Raw genomic sequence first — 27,408 nt, forward strand, 5'->3', positions numbered from 1 at the left:
TGTATGAATACCGCATTTAAGCTCTGTATGTATGCAAGCGAGGATTACATGTGTGTCTGTATATATATATATATATATATATATATATATATATATATATATATATATATATATATATATATATATATATATTCGAGGGTGTATTATACGTCCTAACAGAAACTATATGGATGTCACATTGAAGTTGTTGCTGTTAGTTTTTATTTGCATGTCAGTGTTTATTAATCTAAATATACAGTCTAACTAGTATTGCTAGTTTATAATATACATATTCATTTATTCATATTTACATAGATCTACATACACGCATAAATGTATGTACATAAGTGCTTAATACAGAAATCGAGTGTGTGCATATTGTGTGTGTTTATGTGTGTGTGTATATGTGTGCGTGGTGGGTCGGGGGTGTAATTAGCTCTGTATATTTGGCTAGTTGCTTAGGAAGACATGAAAAAGGAAAAAGAAAAACAGCGTGTATATAAATCTGAAATGGTGTGTGGCCGCGAAAGGGAGCACTTTAACCAATGAATAACAAATATCAGAGATTCCTCTCACGTTGACGGAATAGACAAAACACGTGCGCCCTTACACCCAGTACACATCAACTTCGAGAGGAAACTAAATAAGTAAGAATGATCACAAAGATCAAAGCAATCGCTGTATTCAAGGACGTATAACGACGAAAATCATCAATCGAGCCATACCATTATTTTTTCCCCCATTTATTATTATTTTTAACTTCAAAACGGACGACAAAATCGTCTTTAAAGACCGTTTCCTTCTTACACCCTACCCAAAATTACAACAACAACAATAATAATAATTTCAAAAATAAACAATCAATTGTAAATGAAAACAAAACAAAACTATACCTCGGAGACAGTGTTATGGATGAAGTTGATCGAGACTGACTCTCATCTCTTATAGCGAAACAGGCATATTCGTTGTTTAATAATAAATTTTTTCTTTCATTTCCCTTCGAAGTTGACCTGGAAATACTGTTGTACTTTCCAAGGTCGTTTAAACTATAACTCAAGGATGTTCGCACTGATATCTTTTATTATTTTTTTAAAATAATACCTATTGTCTCCAAAATTGTTCGTCTAATTCCTTAATTATTGTAAACCCTTTACGTTTCAAGACTATAATGTGCTAATTAAAATACACATGCTATTTAGATTACTTTAACACATTTGGTGGGAGGAATGTTATAACAATTAAATCAATCCCAGGACTTGATTGGTAACCATTTAATCGATCTTGGAAAGATGAAAGGCAAACTCACCCTCGGTGAGATTTGAACTCAGAACCTATAGTGACAAAACTAAATGGAACTAATCAGTTTGTTGCACGGCTCTACTAAATTTACCATCCACCGTCTTCTGCTTATACAAACACTGTATTTTCAGATACAGATAAAATACTAGCATTAGCATACAGTCTACTGCATATTTAGCTACTCACGCCAACACCAAGTTCTTTAATTCTATGAATTGTCCAAGAATTAGACAACAAAGAGAATCAATCCACCAGTTAGTGAAACAACGGGGTGGCATCTAAGCAGTCCTGACATGCTAGAAACAGCAGCCAATTATCTCTTAAAACGCACCCTATGGTTTTTAAAAAAGATCGCATTGGACAATGATATATACAAAAGATTTTTTAAAAACTACAGAATGGTCACGACTGGAACGCCTTGATTCATAGATCTGCTCCATTCATGGAAACGGATGGGAGGGTAGATGCAAAGCGAGGACGTTCCCTTTTCATTTCCCTAGGGTGTGGGAAGCGTTACTGCATCTAATCTGCTTCTTCCCTAACCCTAACCCAACGGACCTTAGCATTCCCCTCATTCCTAAAAAAGGCTACTTTCATCCTTGGTTTGTTTCATCAGGGCTTGTTTAGGGCTAATCAGCAACAGAATTGGACCCTCAAGATATGCAGCCCTAGATTAACAACACAAATAGTGGAAGACAATATTGCATGTATTGCTCTAAGTATGGCTTTAACCATGTTACCTGGTGGTAATTTACTGTGGCCTCCTTCATATTGGCAGACTCAGAGTGTGTTTTCAAAGTGGGTGATACTGTCCCTAGGAGAAGAGCATGGAAAATTTTTACATGAATATTAGGGATAATGAAGAACTAGGGAGTAATTGATGCACCTTTCTAGATTTTCAGTCTTTGCTTCCTATTGAAATATTAACTTTAAAAAAAATAATGGAATTACTTTTTAGTTACTATAACAACAAAATAAGTAGTAAAAGGCTTCAAAATATGAATAAATAAACCAACAAAACTAAATAAATACCATTCATGTTAATTATAAGCAATTGACCAAGATAAGGTTTATAAAACGTCAAAATTTGATGATATTTTCATACATGCAATAATGATGACCACTGCATCTCTAGCGTTAAGTGTATATCCTGACATGTCTACACACACACACACACACACACATTATTGTTGTTGTTGTTGTTGTTGTTTAGTCAGCCCTGTTCTAATAGAAATATATTCAGAGACATTCCAGCTATGCAATGGCATGGTAAGGGTCCTCAATGCTTGAGAACAAAGATAGCTTTGGCATTCCCACCTTAATTGTTAATAAACCAGAAGAAATTTTGCATTCCTTCACACCTGCATCAGGAAAACAGGTGGTTCCCCTCTTCCTCTGACATCCCTCTTTTGTGACACCCATGTTAGCTGTGACCATCCTATTTTTTTTTATTCAACCATGGTGTATCTACAATCACGTCATCAAATATGTCGTTTTAAGATACTAGGGTGTGATTTGAGAGTGATAAGGCTGTTATTTCTAGCAAATCAAGTTACCACGTTGAAGCTCACTTGTTGGCATGTTTCTGTATGCAGGTATCCTCTACATTACTGAAGTATTCTGCTCCTGAAAACCTTACTGTAACATAAACTTCTGTAATGCAAAACCTACATTCCCATTGACTTATATTACAGAACAGATTTCATTTTACAGATAATTCAATTTTATAACAAGATTTTTTAGGAGAGCAAACCTGTAATGCAAGGGGTGCCTGTATGCAGAACAAATTAGTCAAATGAAAACAGAAGGACAAAGAACAGAGAAATAGGTAGACATATTTAGTTAAATCAACTGCATGAAATATAATCATATCACATCAAAACTTGATTGCCTTCAAATGTTTTGTAGCATGACACTAGTAAGCGAAAGCGAAATAATTAAAATTTCCCAATTCAATTAATTTTGTGTATTTTCAAATAGTATCAGATATTTAATATAAAACTAGGGAAGAGATCCTAATAAAAGTAATTAGAGAAAATTAAGTGGATTATATACAATAAATTATCTATAATAGCAGTTCAGTTTGGTTGAAAAGAAAGTCCTGTTGCATTTCAAGATAGGAAAGAAACATACTTTTTGGGTCTTAATTGGTATATTTAATCAAGATAATATTTCCCATCATTATTAATAACATGATCCCATCTATTTGGCAAATTGTCGATCCTGTGAGAATAAAATTCTTCAGGTTTCAAAACACAGAATCACTCAATATCATTTTTAATCACTTCACAATTAATAAACTGCCTTCCTGCTAATCAAGTTGCTAAGATCTGAAAAGATGAGTGAAGCTGGAGCAAAGTCTGCAGGAAAAAGTAGGATGAGGTAAAACTTCCATATTTGGAGCTATAATCTTTCCCCAAAGAACTTGGGTAATAATGTGGTCATTATTGTGTAAGAGCAACACCTCTTCATAATTGACTAATCAGGGATGTATTTTATGCAAATTCTTGTGCAATGCTTCCAAATGATAGCAATACTTCCCTCCATGAACTGGTTTATTTTGGTTTAACACTTCATGATAGATAACACCCTTCATATCTTACCAAACACAGAGCATAACATTTTTGGTGGAGTTGTCCTTGTTTGGGGATAAATTATTCTTTTTCATTGGATGCTAACCATTGTCATTTTTGGTGGATATGCTTATAGAGAACCCACTTTTCATCACTTGTGATGATACTACTCAGGAAAGGTTTGGCAGTAAGTCTACTTTTCAATGATGAGCAGAGGGCAACTCTTTGTTTAAACTGAGAAGCAGTCACATGATGAGGGACCCCCCCCCCCCACTGACCAAGTGTAGACACATTTTTTAGTTTGTGAATGTGTTTCATGATCAAAGTATGACTTGATTCGGACTGTTTTGCTCATTCTCATGTTGTTTACTTTAGATTTTCTTAAACTATGGTTTTTAGAAGGTCAATATTGATAGAACTTGGTTGTCCAGATCAAGGGGAGTTGCAAGAGGAAACTTTCCCAAGCAAAACTGGCCAAACCATCATCGACATGTCCAGACACTAAAAGCATCATTTCTATAGACACAATGAATATTTCTCACTGCTTCTATTGCTGAAGAGCCTCTTTTGAATTCGTACAGCACGTAGAGTCTCACACGGGTCTGACATAAACATCATTTTAAAAGGTTAAGTCAACATGAATTTAACCACTAAAGTAGAAAATAATCTGTAAAAAAAGAAAAACATTAAAATGTAAAAATTAATGCTTATTATACTGTAAGTATTGAAAAAATACTCTCAAAATGATCATATAAAAAAAATGCAACAGAACTTTGTTTCCAGCCAAATATTTTGGTCTGACAAAGAATGTTATGCTTGCAACTGGAAACGATTTGCCAATGCCAAGTTTCAGTTGAAACTTTACTTGAGAATCTACAGCAGTGAATTAGCTCCTTAAAGCCAGGTCAACTTGGTTTGGCTTGAAATGTATGTTGACTCAGTTGCAAAATATGAAATATATACAACATGACAAATGAAATATTGTGATGTTCATCTCTTTCCTAAGTGTATTATAAGCCATTGACATCAAATAATTACATTTTGGAATGATGAAGATATGATTTATCTTCAAATGGAAACAAAAACAATATTGCAATGTCATCTTATCAAGAACTGACTCCAGTTCTATCAAACAGTTCTTTCCCATCAAAATTTGATGCAATAAGGATTTTCATAAGGATATGTTTTAGGAAAGTCTTCTCTCTTCACTCACATTCTTTTCCTAACATTCACATATTACGACCCCCTTCGGTCATGACTGACCATGGGATTGCACCTAGAAAGTTGCCCTCCCAGGCACAAGTCCGGGCAAGGTTGTTTATGGAAGACCAACAGTTGCCCAGGCATACTGGCCTCCCCTCTCTAGTGTTATCCAAGGGAAAGGCAAAGGGGCCGATACAGTTTGGCACCAGTGATGTCGCAACTCATTTCTACAGCTGAGTGAATTGGAGCAACGTGAAATAAAGTGTCTTGCACAAAGAACACAACACGCAGCCCAGTCCAGGATTTGAACTCACAGCCTTGCGATCGTAAGCTCGATGCTTTAACCACTGAGCCATGTGCCTTCACACATTCACATAAGGCCACAAATAATGAGGGACAGGTATGTCATTTAAAACTGACCTAATACATAACTGGTACCTATTTTATCACTTCTGGAATTAGGAAAGGCAAAGCCAACTCCCAGCAGGATTTGAACTCGGAACATAAAGCATCATAACTGAATTCCAGAAGATATTTTATCAAGTACTCTACTGATGCTGCATTCCACCTCTTTCTATTTATACAGCCAAACAATGAGTTGTACACAGATGTTGTACTTGTGCTTAATTTAATGTTAACATACTGTAGTTAATGAATATTAAAAATCTAATTAGAAATAATTAGGCAATGAGGAAAAAAAATATAACACAATGTTTGCCAATGACTAATACTGTTCTAATTAGTCCAGTAAGTATGGGAGAGAACTCTAGACATATTTCAGTCTTATTAGCTCTCTTCAACAAACATATCTTTTTACTTCCTTTATCTAAACCTCGAAACACTTTGCTGCCAGAGATGTTCAGGTTCACGATGAACAGTGCTTAACTCTGGTGAGGTGAGGTGAGGAAAAGACAATTGTCTCCCAATTAGATGTACCAATATAATTAGAAGTTTGCAGTCCCGAAGGATATTGTTTTACTCAAGATCAACCTTTATTGACAGAGATGATCAAAGGGTCTCAGATACGATCATCAAATCATTTTGGGGTTAATGAAGCGTTACATTATCTAACGTGTTCTTCCTTTGTTTACTTAAAAAGTGAAGTTCTAATTGGAGAGAAAGTTTGGCTGCTACTTTTAGCAGCTCAAGCCATCATGTAGGAACTCTCTTGGTATACAATTTATGACCAAAGGCTAAATTAAATGGGATAAATTTAAACATTGCTCGCTCTCCACACTTGTATTAACATTAACAAATTGAAATAACTGTAATGCACCCACCCACACACATACCCACACACATGCTTCCCCTCCACCCAGTTAAGTTAGTGTCAACATATTCAATCCAGAGATGACCAAAAATAACTCACAATTAATAATTTCACATGTGATGCCTAAGGTCTCTTATGCATCTCATAGAAATACATTTCAACTTATAACACGGAAGTCAGTTTAGAAACTATGTCTTTACATCACTTTACATCAACATGGCAAAGCTTTCAGGAATCAACCCTTATATACCATGGAGGATTGTTGTGGTTTCTAAGTTTCCAGTCATAAATATTTACAGAGTGCTTAAACTATAACCCACACAACACTGTTTTCAATGATAAAATACTTTAAATCTTGCACTCTGCCACTCACAATTTTCTGGGGGGTGGGGTTTCTTTGACAAACCCTGTTAAATTTACTAAACATTTATTTTCATTGTCAGCAGTATATCTCAACGCTGTTATATATATATATATATATATATATGTATGTATATACTTTCCTTATGAGTTTTTTCATGCTACCTTCTTAATAAAATTCTTGTAAAAGATTTTATCCTATTATTGAATTAATTAAATGATGGGCCAAGTTTAGAGAGCTCTTACCTCTGCTGGCGACAAAGGGACTCTCACTCAGAGTAAAAGGCAGACTGTATGATGCATGTGTACGAACAGCCATGCTACATGGCAGTGAAACATGGGCTGTGACTGCTGAGGACATGCGTAAGCTTGCAAGGAATGAAGCCAGTATGCTCCGCTGGATGTGTAATGTAAATGTGCATACCCATCAGAGTGTAAGTATCTTGAGAGAAAAGCTGAACATAAGAAGCATCAGTAGTGGTGTGCAAGAGAGACGATTGCGCTGGTTTGGACATGTGGTGAGAATGAATGAGGATAGCTGCGTGAAAAAGTGCCACTCCCTAACAGTTGAGGGAACCCGTGGAAGAGGTAGGCCCAGGAAGACCTGGGCTGAGGTGGTGAGGCAAGACCTTCGTACATTGGGCCTCACTGACGCGATGACTACTGACCGAGACTTTTGGAAATGTGCTGTGCGTGAGAAGACCCGGCAAGCCAAGTGAGATCGTTGCCAGGGCCCCTGGACTGGCTCTTGTGCGGGTGGCACATAAGATGTACCATCCTGAGCGTGACCGTTTTCGTGCGGGTGACACGTAAAAGCACCCACTACACTCTCTGAGTGGTTGGCGTTAGGAAGGGCATCCAGCTGTAGAAACTCTGCCAAATTAGATTGGAGCCTCGTGTTGCCATCCGGTTGCACCAGTCCTCAGTCAAATCGTCCAACCCATGCTAGCATGGAAAGCGGACGTTAAACGATGATGATGATGATATATATATATATATATATATATATATATATATATATATATATATATATATATATATATATATATATATATATAAAACTCTGTGACATGTATCTAGTAGCACATCATGGCACCATTATTTATATGTAAACTGGGAATCTAGTTTGAGTCTGGTTTGTTTTATGCCTTCTGATGATTTATTATTGCTTCTGTTAATGAACACTAGCTCACTTTGAATTCCCTCTCTGGAATGAAAATATTTCAAAATATCATGGTGACACATATATGAATGTATCTATGAAGAACGAGGTACTATTGAACAATAAAGCAAAGTATGAAAGTATGTAATGTAATCCATTGGCCTTTGTGTGGTGTATGCTGCACAAATATTACCATAGAGAGATTTCCTTTAGGCTTCCCAGAATATTGATTTTGAACATTTGCTGTGATAAGGCCGTAAATTTGAAGGGAGCACCCAGATTAAATTATCATTCATTTTTATACCCATTTTCTTGTACTAGTTAGATGAATACTTATTACTGAGGTTATCTTTTACAACTGGATGCCCTTCTTGTTGCTAACCTTTATCTGTTGTTCAAGAGAGGGATTGGTTTGATTCCACATGTTTCTTAAAATGCTGTCCTAGTAGATTACAGAGAATGACAAACTTCACCATTTGTAGCTCAGTATCTTTTCGTCCAGAGCATGAAATGTAAGACATTCACATAAATGCACACACCCATCTACATGTATCAAAGATTTGAACTCATAACACAAAGTGATATAATTAATCACTGCTCACTATGGACAACTATAATGCTGCACAATATGAAATACTTTATGGTACTGGTAACCTTTACAAGTTCTACAGAAATCCGTTAACTTCTCTTGTGACTATTATTTTATTCTTCAGATAGGTTCAACTACAAGATTGTCAATATTTTATGGGACTGACAATGGTTAGAGTCAACATACTTAATGCAGTAATTATTAAAACACTAATCAAAAATAACTAATTATGTGTTAAGTCCACTGCACTAAAGAAAAGGAATATTAGTTAATGATTTAAATATTTTGGCAAGTAAGGGAGACCACCCTGGACATGATATAACCTTATTAGGATCTCATTAGTGAAGCATAAACATCATTTTGTCATTTTCCGATTTTTTTTTTCCGATTTATATCTGAGATACTTTCATCCTCACCCCGCTTTAGCACCCCCTTCCTCTTTCTGTAACTGTTCCATTTTTGCAGGTTTACGATTTTTTTTTTTAGTTTTAGATTTACACCTTACAAACATCAGGGATTACTGTTATGTATATTCAAATTTTTTTTTTCAAAATTGCAAAAATGAATAAATAAATAGATTAATAAATAAATAAAAATAACTCAAATAACCTCAGATCGGGAAAAATGTCGAAAATGAATGAGTTGTGCATATTTGTGCGCATCTGATCGAGCGGGATCGATGCCAGTGCCCCTGGACTGGCTCATGTGCGGGTGACACATGAAATGTTTTGAGCGGATCGTTGCCAGTGCTCCTGGACTGGCTCATGTGCGGGCGACACATGAAATCTTTCCGAGCGGGATCGTTGCTGGTGACCCTGAGCTGGCTCTTGTGCAGGCGACACATGAGGTTTTTCGAGCGAGATCGTTGCTAGTGCCCCTGGACTGGCTCTTGTGCTGGTGACACATGAAATTTCTTCGAGTGAGATCGTTGCTGGTGCCCCTGAACTGGCTCTTGTGTGGGGCTGTTGTCGGATTTTCGAGCGAGATCGTTGCTGGTGCCCCTGGACTGGCTCTTGTGCAGGTGACACATGAGGTTTCCCGAGCGAGATGAGCGTGGCCGTTGCCAGTACCGCCTGACTGGCCTTCGTGCGGGTGACACGTAAAAACATCCACTACACTCTCTGAGTGGTTGGCGTTAGGAAGGGCATCCAGATGTGGAAACACTGCCAAATCAGATTGGAGCCTGGTGTAGCCATCTGGTTTCACCAGTCCTCAGTCAAATTGTCCAACCCATGCTAGCATGGAAAGCGGACGTTAAACGACGACGACGATATATATGTGCTGTGCGTGAGAAGACCCGGCAAGCCAAGTGAGATCGTTGCCAGTGCCCCTGGACTGGCTCTTGTGCGGGTGGCACATAAGATGCACCATTTTGAGCGTGACCATTGCCAGTACCGCCTGACTGGCTCCCGTAGGATTTTCGAGTGAGATCGTTGCCAGTGCCCTTGGGATGGCTTGTGCGGGTGGCACATAAAAGACACCATTTCGAGCGTGGCCGTTTTCGTGCGGGTGACACGTAAAAGCACCCACTACACTCTCTGAGTGGTTGGCGTTAGGAAGGGCATCCAGCTGTAGAAACTCTGCCAAATTAGATTGGAGCCTGGTGTTGCCATCCGGTTTCACCAGTCCTCAGTCGTTAAACGATGATGAGGATGATGATGATGATCTGCGCAATATATTGGACCAGTTATTCTTCATTTTGAAAAAATTTCTATTTCAGACGGTGGAGACCCGATAATACAAGTCGTTTATTTTTAATGAAACTAATTTATTACTGAATAAAGTAAAGAAATAAAAGAAAATAAACTGAATACCGGGATTTCCACCAAATTTGGAATGAATTGTTTTTTTTTTAATGCAATGGCTTATATATATATATATATATATATATATATATTGTATAAAAGATTGTGGGTATGTATGTATATATATATATATATATATATTTAGACAGTCATTCACATGTATGTATGTATGTATGTTAATAAAACAAATTGTCAGTAAATGATGACGGAGCAATAATGTCTATCTGACGCAGAAGATAAATATCAGAAGTACGTTATGTTTCTGGAAGAAATGAAAGGTGACCGAAAGTTCCACGGACCCATTAAACAGATCCAAGTAGAGTGAGATGAAGAAAGAGGAGAATGCTGGTAGCACAAAAAACGCAATGAAGGGCATTAAAACGTTCGGACAGAAAGACGATACAAAGGCGGGTAAAAGAAAGACCTCTAAGAAGGACAGGCAAAAAAAGACGGGTCATTTGTGGCTTTCTTTCATCAGTCATATAGAGAGAGAGAAACCTCGAAATTACGTAAATAGGGGAATTTATCTGTAAATAAAATGTGACAATTATTCAGTAGCCATGATAAAACTCCGAGTTTCGGATGTTGGGGCAGAAACCCACGCCGCCATCTCTTCAGTTAAATAAACCATCACTATTCCACATTATCATCTAAGTTTCTTCTTGACGAACATCCATCGCCCTCGTGTGGTTGCTGTCATTATTTGGATAAAAAAAATTTAGTGGATGGTTGACAATTTCATAAGTGTAAAAGTTACCGAGACCCACATAGGAAGCTCACCCATCGGACATCAAATATGTTATATTAAATTTTGGTGTGTCACTGTCGCCATTTCCGGTTTCTATCGTAATTTACTTCAATTTTTTAAGGACAATTTATTTTCACTATTTTACGACGATAAACAACATATTAACCGACAAAGCAATTGAAAATTGGCAAAAAACCTATTCAGCTTGATTTTCTTTGGATCTATTTTAAAACGGGGGCACCAGTATTTTCTTAACGAAACACTAATGGAACACTTTGAAACTTGGGACACTGGTAGAATATGTCTTATAAAACATCTTTTACTCTTAGTCTTCTTAACAAAAAAAAGGAATTCGCAAGTTATTCCATGTTAAAGTTGTCGTATTTCTGTAATTTCAACCAATCACTGACGTCTATTCAGCTGAATAGAGTTACTGCTGGGCGGTCATAAAAATGTTATTCCCTGTGACATATTTCATCCGGTTTAATCGTAATTTATACGCATATATTGTTTATATAATAAATTACGCTGTGCCTATCTGTGTGTGTAACAATTTTAGAGTTCGGATTCTAGAGTTAGGGTTAGTTTTAGTTTTAGGGTTAGGGTTAGGGTTACGGTTAACAGTCTAGTTAGGGTTAGGGGATTAATACGATATACACCGTTACAGCGCTAACTGTTTTCAACTGAATAGACGTCAGTGATTAGTAGAAATTATCGAAATAAGACAATTTTTTACATGAAATAAATTCGAATACAAAAATATTTTTCTGTTCTATAACACAAAATAGATAGGTATACGAAGTTTGAAAGTCTTTCGGTACCAAAAACACTACATAAAACATAAATGAAAACTGGTGCCCCCGTTTTAAAATAGATCCTTTTCTTTTATTTTAATTTCTTTCACTTAATTGTTGTTACTTTGTTCAATAACAAATTACTTTCATTAAAAAAATGCCTAGAATTTCTTTTTATTTCAAGTGGTGTAAACTATGTTATTTCAAACGTACAAATAATAAAAAGATCCAATAATGTAAAAAATATAAAAGCTGATGAAAACAGGGTAGAGGCCAAAAAGCGGGTGGATTGGAATTATGAATTTTTCCTGAAGAATTAGAATCTCAGATGTTGACAACTTCAATCTGAAAAAAATATCGACTAAAGTCAAAACTAAAAAAAAAAAAAAATTAAAAAGAAGAAATGGGTGGTGACGCACTCATTTTCAGAATCCTAGCCTACGATACCTAAAACACACATATCCCAAAATTACAGCCCTTCATGACATCCGATTCCATTCCCTTGGAATACCGCGTGCGTTTGCGTGTGTGTGTGCTTGTTTCCGCACAGTTTCTGTCGATCAAATTTCTACTCTCAAACTATTACCCCAAAAAACTACAATGTTAGCTAATAGAATATTTTGCACAGTGTATTTTCATTTCGTCAACTATTCTTATTTAAAGAAGACAGGTAATTTCCGACATCAAATTTAACTATTGTTTGGTTATTACATAACCAAAAAATATTGGTAATTATATTGATGTTGAATTTGGTTTCGTTTTCCATCAAACATTTCACTTTTTTTGCACTTTCGCTTGAACAGTGTGTCCACCTACAACAAGCTGCACATAAAAAACTAGAACATTTCTTTCAAAACAATTGAAAGGTGACAAAGGATAGAAACGAAAGCAATTATGAATATGAACTAATAATAGCAAAGGAATTGTTTAACGTCACAAAGGATAAAGAAAAACATTTTCACGGCTTTGACTGTAAAAACAAGAGAAATTTATAAATAAAACAGGTTTAATGTCACAAAGGATAAAGATCAAAGTTAACATGCATTTTATTTTGCTGTCGTAAAAAAGCGAAATAAAACTGTCCTAAAAAAATGAAAGTTAATTGCAATAGAAACCGGAAGTGATATCAGTGACATCCCATAATTCCATGTAAAGAAAGTAACACTATGGAACGTGCATGTATTTAATATAACATGAAAACCGTATACATATTTGATATGAGATGAAAACAATCACATTTACGAGAAAACAATCATTGATGCACGAAATGAGATTCGTGAATAGATTTTCACGATCTCTGAATTTGTTTCGCCACACATGCTCATGAAGATATGTGTCTTTTTGTGAAGAAAGTTTGGTGGTGGAGAAAGAATTGGTTAAAAGAAAAAGCTGACTTATTTTCTCGTTTAACCAATTCTTTCATCGCCATCAAATTAACTTTGTTTGCAACTTTATCAGAAGAAAAAAGAAAGTACATTTAATATTAGTATCAAATTACGGCACAAGGCCTGCAATTTTGGGGGAGGGGAAAGCCAATTACATCGACCCCAGTGTTCAACTGGTACTGATTTTATCGATCCCGAAAGGATGAAAGGCAAAGTTGACCTCGGTGGAATTCTAATATCAGAACGTAAAGACGGACGAAAGATATATCTGTTGTGCGTAGTAGGCGCATAGCTCAGCGGTTACAGCGTCGGGCTGATCATCCCAGTGTGCTAACTATTCTGTCTGTTCATCGCCTGAGGAAAGTACAGCTAATAGTGGTTTCAAATTATGGCACAAGGCCAGCAATATCGGGAGAGGGGTTAAGTCGATTACATCGACCTCAGTGCTCAACTGGTATTGATTTTATCGACCACGAAAGGATGAAGAGTAAAGTCAACATCGGCGGAATTTGAACACAGAACGTAAAGAGGGACGAAAAAAACATCTGTAGTGCGTAGCAGGCGCATGGCTCAGAGATTACAGGGTCGGGTTGACAGTCATGAGATTGTGAGTTCGGTTCCCGGACCGTGCTGTGTGTTGTGTTCGTGAGCAAGACACTTTATTTTACGTTACTCCGGATAATTCAGCAGTAGAAACGAATTGCGATATCGTTGGTGCGAAGCTGTATCGGCCTGTGTCTTTCTCTTGAACAACATCGGTGACGTGGAGACGGGAGACTGGTTTGCTGGTCTTCTGCAAAATAACTGACCCGGACTTGTGCCTCGGTAGGGAATTCTCTTAGGTGCAATCCAATAGTCATTTGCGTCCGAAGTGGCTCCTTTTAGCGCCCGGTAAGTGTTTCGCGAGTTCGATATAAGTTTACAACCGTGGTGATTGACTTTCATTTAAATGTTAAGAACACTCAACAAATGGAAAGCAGTTGAGCCTGCCTTAAGCGAAGAAATAAACGGTGCTGTGGCAGAATGTTTCATCCTTTTTGTATTTTAGATAATATAGTGTAGTTTAAGGAAATATTTGGCTGCTATTTCAAGTACGTAAAGGTTTCGTGCGTGGTGATCTCCTTGAGAATAGAGATCAGCACTGACAAAATGTCAACAATTTAGGTATACGATTGACTAAAATTACATTACTTTAAGTGCTTGTAACATTTTTGTTATTAATTTCTGCCAAAAAAATACGATTTTCTTCATCAGCGTACAAAACTAGAGCAGAACTGTATTTTATGAAAATAATGTGGAGAAAATTTGAAAATTTTCGAGTGATTGGCAGAAATTTAACAAGATTCCAACTTGTATCAAAAATTGAAACATGCTTCGTCTCTAAACCTCTTAATCCGCAAAAAATTTAGCAAGATATCATTGCACAAATCACGTCTTGATTCATTCATTAACTATTAATTTGCCTCTGATTCTAGCGTTTAAATCTAGCTTAAAAGTGGAATTCGTTAGGAAAAAAACAAAACTGCTAGGAGTGATGCAAAACTGTACTATCGACATTAATACCTGCCGGTTCGTTAGGGGTTGTTGAATAATAAGAATAAGTATAACACTTGTGATGGAGTAGAACTATGGCATCTAAGATTGACCCCCCAAATCTTTATCCCAGATATGTCACACTTTTGCTGAGCTGACGATCATATGAGACACTTCGTCATGCAGTGGTGTTGTTTAATCAGAGTGCACTGTTGCAGTCTGGACAACTTGTAGTCTCTCTTTACTTGTTACAATACAACTAATTAATGATCAAAAGTTTCCAGCCATCACCATATCATCTTTAGTTATATATCTAGGATCTCATTATCTATGTGCGTTTCTTAAATTTTTATTTATTTAAAGACGGTATGAGGAAGCTTGCTATTTTAGCAGATCGAGTGGTGGAGCAAAATTGACCGGGAACTGAACAACGTTTACCGAAATTATCGAGAAACGTTAAAATTACTGTTTATGTTACGACCGATAAATGTGGCAAAGCTGAATTGCACAATGGAGAAATACATCCTGCTTCTTTTGTTTTCAAATAGTGTCCTCTGTGTTTTACATAAAAGGGCACAAATAACAAAACAAAACAAAAAAATGAAGGCTTGGCTAGAAAGAAATTTTATATGGTTCCGGAAAATCAAATTAAACAATAAAAAAAAAAAGCCATGTCATAAAAGATTTGATGTCGCTTCCACGCTATTTCAATATGGCTTTATGCGGACGTTTAAATTAACTAAAATGTACATATAAAAGACAGGTTTTTGCAAGTATGTATGTATGTATGTATGTATGTATGTATGTATGTATGTATGTATGTCTTGGGTATGACATTAAACTGCATCCGGTGGTGAGGCTCCATTTCGGGAGTTCTGAAGTTGTGGGGAGCATGGAACCACCCCTTAATTGTAATTACTCCCAGGTCAGAACAGACCTGGGAGTAATTACAGCTGCCGCTGCCCTAGGATAACAAATCTGTTTAATTAACACCCAAGGCAAAGTCCGTCTAAGGCAAGGGTTCCGAACCTTTTTTTTGACGACATCGCCCACTTTCACGTGGAAACAAATTTCCACCGCCCACCTGTATAGTAAATATTCAGAAGAATATCAAAAAAGCAAACCGTTAACGATCTTTTAAAACTCTTAGAAACCAATAACAATGAACCATTTTGCATTACAAGGTTCTTTATTGAAAGTAGTGTAAAAGTTAATAACATCAAATAATTTGGTACACACATACTATTTTTATAGATATAATCAGTGCAACCTCTGTGTCTAGCGTGACGCAGCTAGAGCAGACGACACATTGGCTTTAAAAATTACTCATCTTTAACTGTAAGTTACCTCGCTTGATTATATCCAGCTTATTTTTACTTTTAGACAACAAGGCATTAACATAGCTGAAGCCAGCTTCTGCCGAGTAGGACACTGGGTTGTTATACCAAACTGGAACAGGTAATGTGATAATATCCTGAAATCGCTGCAGCATGTCATCATGCAATGATAGCAAATAATCTCAATACATAATGATATCTTCATCAACCAATTCATCTTTCAAGCAATTCAGTCGTCGAAATTGGTCGAGTTGACGTCTTGAAACTTTTATCTTTTGTAGCGTTAATTTAGAAATGAAGGCAGTGATGGACGATTTACAGTTGACGAGCGTTTTTTGCTTTCCTTGCGATAACGTACTGAGTTCATTTAGTTTGGTGAATATGTCACTAAAGAGTAAACAATATCACATTTTAACATTTTGAAGCAATGAGAAAAGTGGGTAGTGGAGTCTTTAAAAGAAAATATTATTGTATCAAACAGTTCATCAAAACAAACAACACAGTTGCCGTTTGACAACCATCGTCTGAGTCATCATTTATCAAGTTGACGAAAAATTCGTTTAGTCAAAGAATTCGATTTTTGCTCGTTCACAGTTTTAATATCTAACTGCAGTACATCACTAAACCTGCTGTTAATATCTTTTAGACACTAAACGCTGCTGGTAAGCCACACAGAGAACTGTTAAAACTGGATGCAAAAGTTCAAGTTTTCAGAGAAAAGCGAAACCGCTGTACCTACCTAGCTTCCATAGCAGGTGCTCTATCAGATGCCCAGGCAACAGTATTGTTCAATGGGATCTTATGCTCGTTAAAAAATAGTTTCAATAAATCTAAAATAGACTTCCTTTATAGCCAAGCAACAATTGATCAGTGAATAGCATCTCAAAAGATTGAATGTTTTCATTAAAAAAAAAAAAAAAATCCACCATCATTAAGCATTAATTTCCTACAGTTGTCGCTTCGTTAACTTGTACGGAAAATTCAGAACTCCGGAGATTATGGACGAGTTGTTTGATGTCGGTGGTCATTTCATCTATATGTCGAGAAATTGTGTTATTACTAAGCGAAACCATTTTGATAATTGTGTCAGTTATTTTTAATGCATTACAGTCTTTAATAACAAACCGAAGTAATGTGTCTTCTGTTGTGTGGGACTTACCGGCTTTTGCAGCCAGTAACTCAGTGTTGTACGACGCAATCATCTCGGTATCTTGCTGCATAGTTGCTTTCTGAAATTCCGAGATCAACGTTTCCCCAACTTTTAAATGATGTCTTCAGTTGAGAGAAATATGACAAAGGTTTTTTTCTTTCTGATACTTTCATAGCTTCGTTGCTTAAAGTTTGCTCGCTCTTAAGACACATTGGTAAATTGATTGCTCTGAGGAGAAGCGATAAACCTATAAGATAAATAATCGATACTGGACTGACAAATTTTTTTTTTTTTACATGAAGACATTGGGGTGTTTAAAAATCGTACGATACACAGAGAAAAGTTATATTGTTACTCAAAGACCATTTTCGATAATCTACAAATACGAGAACACAAGAGCGTTGCTCTTGGCGAATTAGGATTAAAAGAAATGTGTATAAAGAACTTTGCAGCTGAATATCTTTTCAGGCTCCGCAATGCAATTGAAAATTTTAAAAAATCGCTATTTTTGGTCGAATTTTGGATTTCATGGTTTATAAGTCGTAACGAATGCATATTTCTACAGAGCAGAATGTAAAACAGTAAATATAGTATCCTTAAGAGGTTGCATATCAAGTTTCAATACAACTGACTAATATTTTGTGGTTCTGCATTGACTATAAAGAGAACGGGAGTGTAAACTTCTCTCCAGTGTTGTAACGGTCGTTGCGTGTGGACGTACATCGGATGTGTGAAGCTTTCTGCTTTGTACCTTGACTTTAGGCCATTGTATTAAAATTAATGATCGTGTTAAATTTAGTGTTGTTTACATTTAATGATGACTCATAAACCTATAACGCGTCATGGTATTGAATGTCCAATATTTGGTACTCCATGTGATCTTAGCAGGAGAGTTTTGCCACCTTACAAAGACGTACTAAAATGTGTTTTATTTGAACGAGAAAAAGAAAAGAATGTAATTAAGAAAGATTCTTCAATTAAACAAATTGTCAAGATTGTAGCAGAAAAGATAATTCTTCTTTGGCAAAAGGCATCCATCTCTTGTGTTACGATTGAGTCAGTTAAACCGAAAATCTTAAACTTTTATCTAAAGTACCAAGCATGATTAAATCTGTGAAAAATAGAAAAAAATGTGCCATCGTTTCAAAGTGTAATGTGTCTAAAACCAATGCAACAACAGATTTATTTGATATTTCCTGTTGCAAATGCAACTCCTTTGAAATCTGTCGTTGTAGTAGAGACAAAGTATCACAGAGAGAACAAGATTTTTTACAGGATTAATGGTCAGATCACAGTCACACTTCTATGCCAGCAAAGGAAAGTTTCAGATCTTCGGTTTAACTGACTCAGTCGTAACACAAGGGATGGATGCCTTTTGCCAAAGAAGAATTATCTTTTCTGCTACAATCTTGACGATTTGTTTAAGTCATTTTAATGTGTGTGTAATCTAGACCTCATGTATCACATATTCGGTGACCTGGTATTAAAAATAACAAAGAAAACAAAGTCGAAAAGTCTATTCATTTCACATAATTTCGAAATTTTAAGTGCATTGCGGGGCCTGAAGAAATTATAGAGCTTGAGATTTCAACACTCTTGTTTGTAAAAGATTTGGCAAAAGAGAATCAATCCGTAAAAATGAATGTAAAAATAAAATGAGGAACTGCAAACGTGTTATAAATTGTATTTTCGCTCATTATTCAAAATTTCAAGTGGGCTGCGGAGCTTGAAGATGTAAATTTAAGGACTTCAGATTTTAACACAGTTGTGTTTGCAATAAAAAATATCTTCTTAAAAAAACATTTCGAATATCTGTGTAAAAAGTACCTTTTTCACTCCACCCTAATATATATATATATAGATATACACACACACACACATATATATACCAACTGAATTACCCAGTAATATCCGGAAAACGGGGGTTATTTTCAGTTCCCGTTCCCATTACACAGTTTCTTGTGTCTCTACTTTTGTAGAGTCGTCCCTGTTGCTGTGAAATTTTAAAATTACGTCAAAATGTTCAAATTTGGTATATTGAAATAGTTTTCCATGATAAATCCGATTTTGTTATTTATTTGTTCCAGAAAACTTGCAGTAAAATGTTATCGGGTTTTAAGTTTAATCAGTTTTACCTAATCAGAAAACAGGATTTGGAAGCTGGCATTTTCTGCAGGATAGCTGTCTATCACAAATGAAAGCAAAATCATTAGGAGGAGGAATTTGTATTAAACAAACGAAAACAAAGCATTACGATGACCAAAGTTGTAAGAACTTCTCGAAGCATTTTGTCCGACGTGATTCTGCCAGCTCGTTGTCTTATTGAAACTGTACATAATGCCATCAAGTTTTTGAATAGTTTCTACTAGAATATAAGCATGGTTCCTTACAACTTGATCTTGTTCTTCTCTTTAGAAGAATAAGACTTATTCTCAACCAGTAACATCTTTATTTCTATCCTTTCGTAACTGAGCAGTTTTATAAGATGATAATTATGGTCGAGACAACGGAAGATTGGAGTTTGATAATTTAGCTTCTGATTTTCGCCATTTTTTTTTTACTCTTGACTGGTTTTTGTGGTTTTTATTTAATGACTTTAGTTGGAATTGATTTCGATTGTACTTCAAATTTGGAGAGTGTTTACCAGTAGACTTTAACAACACTGCGAAATATAAACGGATGTAAGAGTAAGTACAGATTTAGGGTCTAAATATTTTTTATTCAACCAAAAATGCAAGTTTCACCAGCAGTGGCTCGTCAGTTGTACAATCTGATAATTTGCTGCTGGCAAAACTTGTTCGCCTGTCATCTTGAATGAAATTTATAGCTACCAAGCTTTTTGCAGGACCATTTTGCTAATTCATCTGTTGCTATCTTTCCCAGAATTCCCCCACCCCCACTTTTTTTATTGGAAAACTCACTTCGAGTTAACTAAAAAATATGAAAAGTCGAAGTTCAATAAAATATCTCAAAAAATTAATAATCACGAATTCTTGTATTTGTCAATTTTGTATTATTTTATTTACTTTCAGTTTGTTTCACTTTGTTGTCGCCATTTTATACGTTCAAAGATTGGTTTGTATCATGGATTACATTGCCAACGCATTCCTTGTTTTCTTTAAAACAATGGCGATTAATTTGATGAAGATTTGGTTGCTTTTTTTAAAATTTCTAATGACTGTGCTGTGGCTCTCCGCTTTCGTTTGGCTGTTGCAGTTGTTTTTTATCTCCCCCAATAGTCATCGATCGAACATACATATGATGAAAAGCATTCTTGATGGAACCATCCTGTCCCTTTCCTAGGCACAGTGCAATGGAGCGTAACATTATGACCGGACATCCAAATCATTGTTATTTGCTGATTATTTTCAAATATATGGTTAACTGCTTTTAATAGTTTATTTTCAATCTTGAACACAATCTCTTTTTCTTGATTAAAATAATTCTAGCTTAGATAAACTATCAGTAAATAATAAGCAAAAACAAACCTTTTTCTCATGGTATTTCTTCAGCAGCGCCACATATTACAAAATCTCGATGTAATTTTAAACTGGAATTGTTGTAATATGACGAAGATTTGATGTAGCTCGACAGCCTATATTCTCTGAATAACTGACACAAATATTATTTTGATATTACTTTTCTTGGGCTTTTAATGTTTTTTATTTCTGTATGTCTGTTCATATTTCGTGAAGAAAGCGACACCAATCCCCAATATCTACAAATGACATTATAATAGATTTGATGTCGCTTCTACACTAATCCAATAACATAATTTACATATATGCATAAATCAATGCTTTTGTATTTTTTATATATATGCTTCACGTTAAACTTTCACTTTTCTAACTCAGTTATGACATTTTCAATAATTTTGAATTGTGGGCATCTACAAATAGTAACCACATCTTTCCCAAGTTACACTCTGCTGCCTGGAAAAGAGGAACACATTGGATGATGTGATTCTCCGTGTACTGTGCCTAGGTTACATCAGGAATGCTTTTCATCAAATGTATGTTCGATCGAGGACTATTTGGGGAATAAATAACAACTGCATAAAATAACAACATCATTAGAAAATTTAAAAAATAGCAACCAAATCTTCATTGAATCATTTGCCATTGTGTTTTAAAGACGACAAAGAATGCATTGGCTTTGTAGTCCATGATACAAACCAATCTTTGAACATATAAAATGGCGACAACAAAGTGAAACAAACTGAAAGTAAATAAAATAATGCAAACTGACAAATATAAGAATTCGTGATTATCAATTTTTGAGATATTTTTATTAGAATTTTTTTTCATCTACGGCGTTTCATATCTTTTAGTTAACTCGAGGTGAGTTTTCGAATAGAAAAAAGAGAACAAAAAGAGGTCTTTTTACGAGGCAAGAATAAAAAGTGTTTCTAATAACTTGTTGACTATTTTTTTTTTACTTTGCATATGTTTCTAGTTTAATGGAGTTTTCAAAAAATATCTAAAAATATATGTTCTCTCTCATTTCTAATTATTTGAAATCTTCCTGTAGGGGAAGGGACTGATTTCCAACAAAGATACAAAGCTCCATCGTTGGAATATTGATAACAAAAGCAAATTCACGTTTTGCACTCGAGAACGTCTTGCATATTTTTACTGTTACACTTAGAGATTGCAATTGTAATGTGCGAGGTTGATTTCTTTTGCTGGAAACTCCCAGCTTATCCTGAGTGTCTTCATCAAATCACTTGCCACTTCATTGTGCCACTTCATCAAATCACTTGCCATTGTGCCACTTAGGCATTTGTTCATAAAGCCAAGAGCACCAATTATTATTTGTATAGATGTAAATTTATAATCTGGATAAACTCGCAAAACATGGGAAGTCTCACTCTCCGACCTGTCCAAGATGCGGGGGTGATGGGGAAACCGTCCCCCATGCTGTTGTCCAGTGTCCGGAGATATCTGAAATGTGGGTTTATGCTGAACACCTGTTGTCCAGCGAAGGAAGAGTACAGCTGTCGATTGGGTCAATTATAAAAACTGACCCACCGGAATTTTTAACAAATGAAGGTAAGAATTGTTTTCTCACTGTTGTTGCAATAGTGAAAGAGGCAGTATGGAAGACTAGAATAAAATGGATTAAGACGGGTAACTTTATCTCCGGCCACGAGTTAAGATCGTTTTTCACTTTTCACTTGAAAAGGAAAGTGTGATTGGAGAAGAGATGCCTTTCAGAGAGTGTGTTCAAAAAAAGATGGAAGCATGTTGCACGAGTGCTGTGCGTATAAGGAACCATGTGAATAGGCTATAGAAGAAAAACAAGAGATGAAAGAAGTGCCAGCGATAGATCGGGGCTTATGGGGTCGGAGCGTGGCCTGATCATCGCTACATTTGTGTCATATTTGTATTGTGTATTTCATTCGATTCTTAAATATATTTCATATAATTTTATTTTCATATTGATGTAATATTATAACGTGTTACTGACCCCAATCAGTTGTTTTGTCCCATTCTTTGTATGGCCCCCCTGTGGGTAATAAAGAAATTGGTATTTCGTCTGCCGGTATTTTGTTCTGAGTTCAAATTCCGCCAAGATCGACTTTGCCTTTCATCCTTTCGGGGTCGGTCGATGTAAACGATTTAATCTCTTTGTCTGCCCTTGTTTGTTACTTTTATGTTTAGTCGCCTGTGGGCAATAAAGAAATAAATATAAATACATAAGAGTATATATACGCACATACATGCATGCACTAATGAGCTGTAAAGTGACTCCAGAGCCGAGAGTATTGTGTACACACATATGCACACACTCACATACAGAGAACGTCATGAACGCCGAGTCATTATAACGTTGGTGAACAATATAATGAAACCAGTGTAAAATATGTCATCAAACAGTACAATAAACAATAACTGTATGAAAGCGTTCAGTGACTGCTAGGCGTACCGGAACATTTATTTAGCAAGCTTGGGCTAGAAAGTGACCTGAATTTCTTAATTTTCCGGTTTTCTAAAGCAAATATTACTACATACAAAGTATCCCATTTATGTATTAACATAAACGTTTTGATCATTTTAAAAGTATATAAACAATGATGAAGAAAGTTTCGAATAACTGGACTTCTTTTATTTAGCGATTGTTACCTAAGGTATGCACGGCAATATTTAATATAATTAAAACATAAAACGGAAAAATGAACGACATTGTCTGAAACGGATACAAAATTATATACTTTGAAAGCAAGTTACGTTTGGTTTATAGAAGTCGGATCTATTCAATTTGACGGCCAGATTTTTCAATCAATTTTTTTAAACTAAACACTTTGAAACTTCAGATATTGGTAGAATGTGTCACATAGAACAAGGTTTAACGTTTTTGACAAAACTTTGTATTTTAGAAGCTATTTCTTGTTAAAGTTGTCGTATTTGGATAATTTTAACCAATCAATAACGTGTATTCAGCTGAGTCCTCTTAAAATTTCGCAGTAGAAGTTAAAAACTTATTCAAGGGTCGACAATTTCGTGTATTGCACTTGTATATGTATATACACGTGTATGTGTGTTTGTGTGTATAAGTGTGTGTGTCTGTGTGTGCGTGTGTGTGTGCTTATCGACGAAATATGTCCAAAAAGTTTAGTTCGCTTCGCAACTAGGTGATCCTGGGTTCGATCTCCCACACTGTCGCTTTCTATATCACTGAAGTGCAGTAGGATTATGCAATTCAACTTTTGCTCACACTGCCTGAAAATTGCGTTAAGAGTACATATCTCAATGGAATGATCAGCCACTTACACATCTAGGAGCAAGTAATTCCGTTAATCGAACAACTGAATCCTCATCGTTGAATGACTGAGATCCATTACTGTATATATACGTTTGCGTTCGCGGATCTAGTTCAAAACGGGGGCACCAGTTTTCATTTATGTTTTATGTAGTGTTTTTGGTACCGAAAGACTTTCAAACTTCGTATACTTATCTATACTTTGTGTTATAGAACAGAAAAACATTTTTGTATTCGAATTAATTTCATGTAAAAAATTGTCTACATTATTTACATTATTTTCATTTGACGGATATTTGTCCTCATCTTGTTTGTTGTCTTCTCGTGGCTACCTTTACACATCTTTTACATCCACGAACTGACATTATAATATAGAAAGTATTTTTGATGTGGTACCTCTATTACATTTTTGTGTCCATTTGCCAAAATAGTTATAACAACCCTCATGAATCTCTTAGCTAACGCATCTCCATTGCCTATGCGTAATTTATCTCCTCACCCCTTCTCTCTCTCTGTCTCTCTCTCTCTCTCTCTCTCTCTCTCTCTCTCTCTCTCTCTCTCTCTCATTCTCTCTCATATGTGTGTGTGTGTGTGTGTGTGTGTAGTTATAAGTATGTGTTTATTTACCCTTCATTGCAATCATATTTTCATTTGTTTTTATCATCTTGTTCTCTCAATCTTTATTTTCTCGTTTTCGCTTCGTTTCTTTTATTTGCTTCGTCTTCTTTGTTTTTCCTCCTCCCCCCGTCTTATCTTTTCGATCTTAATTCTCTTCTCATTCGCTGACACTATTCCATACCACATAAATCCTCCTCCCCCCCTCACTTATCCACGCTTCACTTTCTTAATACTTTTTCCATTGTACGATGCAAGAAAACGTATTGACGTAATATATATTCCAGATAAGAATCTACATTTCGGGAGCCGTATGAAACTTAGGAAACAAACTACAAACTGAAAATACTGTTATTCCGCGTACGAGTCCCAATTTATTGGCAATCTTCTTTTTGGCTTGGCTCAAAACCGTACATTTTAAAGATAGAAACTGTGGGATTTGTGACTCCTAGATTATTTGTGGAATAAATGAACGAACGAACGAATGAATGAATGAATGAAAGAATGAATGAATAAGTGAATGACTGAAATAATGAAATGAATTTACAGTATGTAGAAAATTGAAATAGAATTTCACACAAAACTGAAATAAATTTGTACAGAGTTATAGCCTTGGCCTTTTTTCTCTTGGCGTAATCAATGAAGAAGGGAAGTGTCGATGTCATTTGTAAACCTTCTCCGGATTAGAATTCAGAACGTACAATGCCGAAACTAAAAGACAGCAAGCATTTTGTCCCGTGCTTCTATTGCAGTGATTACTAAGTTAGCGCTCAACCTCATCAAATTTGATCTTCCTTTCGTTCAGTAGAACTTGTATAGATCGAGGTGTTTAGGTACATATTAGTTACAGAGAGTTGCATTTCTGAGATGTAAATATAGAACAAAGTGCTAAAAAGTTGTGTTTAGAGGAATCTAGGTAAAAAAAATAGTAAACGAGAAAAACTTCAATAAATGACTGAATATATGCGTTCGCCTGCGAGTATATATAAATATATATATATAGATATAGATATATGTATGTATGTATGTATGTATGAGTCAGCTCGGTAGCCTCCCTATGTCCAGAGGTCGGTTGGAAAGAACTCGCCAGTTCCTTCTCTGTTGTGCTTCATACATTCAGCCACCCAGGCACTTGTTTCCAGTCTGTTCTTTGATGTCGTCATCCACAAACATCTTTGACGTCCTATAACCAGTAACGGATGTGCATCTGTATCTATCTATCTATCTATCTATCTATCTATCTATCTATCTATCTATCTATCTATCTATCTATCTATCTGTCTATCTATCTATCTATTTTTTTCCACATTTCATTGTTTTATTTGCAGCACTGAGTACTACGAGATTTTTTTAAGTGCATGTAATATATAAACTACCAGAAATACCTTACTCTGTGCGTTTTTTTGTAAGTTATTATTTTGAGGATGTACACACACACACACACACACACACACACACACACACACACACACACACACACACACACACACACACACACACATGTATATGCAAGTATACATATTGTAATATGATACAATCAACATGAAATGCTCTGAATAGTTTCGTAAAATTACGTTAAAACGATGTAATGCATTCATCAGACATTTAAACCTAAGTTCTGCTTTTGTTCAACAACGCATCCACGTTGTTTGCCTCTCCGATCAGTATATTACGTCAACGATTTCAAGAAACTATTCGTAACATTTCCTCTTGATTGTATTGTAGTATATTAGACTCTAACAATCTGGTGTTGCGTACTTTTAACTCTTAAGTACAGCAATCATATGGACGCTACTGTGACTTTCAGGAATAGATACTATCTATCATTATCACGGAAGAGACAGAATCTAAAGGAACATTTTTCCAAAGATAGAACCATACCGCACCACTTGTTGTGTGGGTTAATAAGAAGCGCTCCTTTTTTTTCAGTAGGAGCCAGACTGAACTGAAATAAGATACCACTGGTTGTACGATTTAAAAATGCCAAAAAGGTATTTCAGTCTTAAATCTTTAACGTTCAGTCTCTGAATTTGATATCTACAAAGGATGAGAAGAATACTGCATTGGCAGAAGAGTCATACATTGAGATAATCTGCATACACGAACATCAGCAAAACATGGAAAAAATGGACATTTTAAAAGCAATAAAAGATGGAAGCAGTTCAACCATCAGAGATTGCTCCTAAGTTCAAGGCCCTATCAAAATTTTAAGATCGGTTTAAAGTATCATATCTCGTATAATAATTGTTTCATTTAATGGGAATCCAAACAATTTCATATTAATGCCCCACAGATGCAACAAATAAAGAAAACGTGATTCAGTCTTAACATAATTTCACTGAAGTAACAAACGTAATTCCTAAACTCAATGTCAAAATTATTAGGGGTGATACCAATGCAAAAAGTGGGCAATTACCCAGATGAAATGCCAAATATCTCCTAGACTTTTAAACGGAATGTAAAATAATTAATCTGAGCGTACAATACACAAAGAGAAAAGATAAGCTGTGAATGTTTGCAATCCCAAATCGCTAGGGCACAACTAGATCATGCACGAATCAACAAAACAAGAGAAAAAGGTGTTATGAGTTGTAAAGCATAAAATGCGCTTTTTTACTGTCAATTCTGACCATCGAATTGTGACAGGAAAGTTCTGGTTTAGCTTGAGAGTAAATAAAAACTTAAGTAAAAATAGAGTACATTATGACTGGAGTAAACTTACCACTGATGTAATTGGGAGTCAGTCATATACGGCTGATGTCAAAAATCGTTTCATAACATCACAAATTTTAGATGATGTCAAGAATGGCGACTCCATTTATATTAACATCATAAATGAATATG

At 35.7% G+C, this 27,408-nt stretch overlaps 1 protein-coding gene across 2 annotated transcripts in view; it reads right to left on the reverse strand.

Annotated features, from left to right (window-relative positions):
- LOC106873604 (thyrotroph embryonic factor) overlaps positions 1–27,408 on the reverse strand; it is a 111,123-nt gene that overhangs the window by 68,211 nt on the left and 15,504 nt on the right. The window contains exon 1 of one of the 2 annotated variants that reach the window (XM_089354523.1): positions 873–1,552. The exons of the other annotated variant lie outside the window; for it this stretch is intronic. The gene's annotated coding sequence lies outside the window, so the exon portion shown is untranslated. Of the gene's footprint in view, positions 1–872; positions 1,553–27,408 lie in introns of those variants that run through there. 2 annotated transcript variants of the gene reach the window in all.

Source organism: Octopus bimaculoides, chromosome 6, assembly GCF_046866305.1.
Source record: "Octopus bimaculoides isolate indiv1 chromosome 6, ASM4686630v1, whole genome shotgun sequence".
Taxonomy (NCBI): Eukaryota; Metazoa; Mollusca; class Cephalopoda; order Octopoda; family Octopodidae; genus Octopus; species Octopus bimaculoides.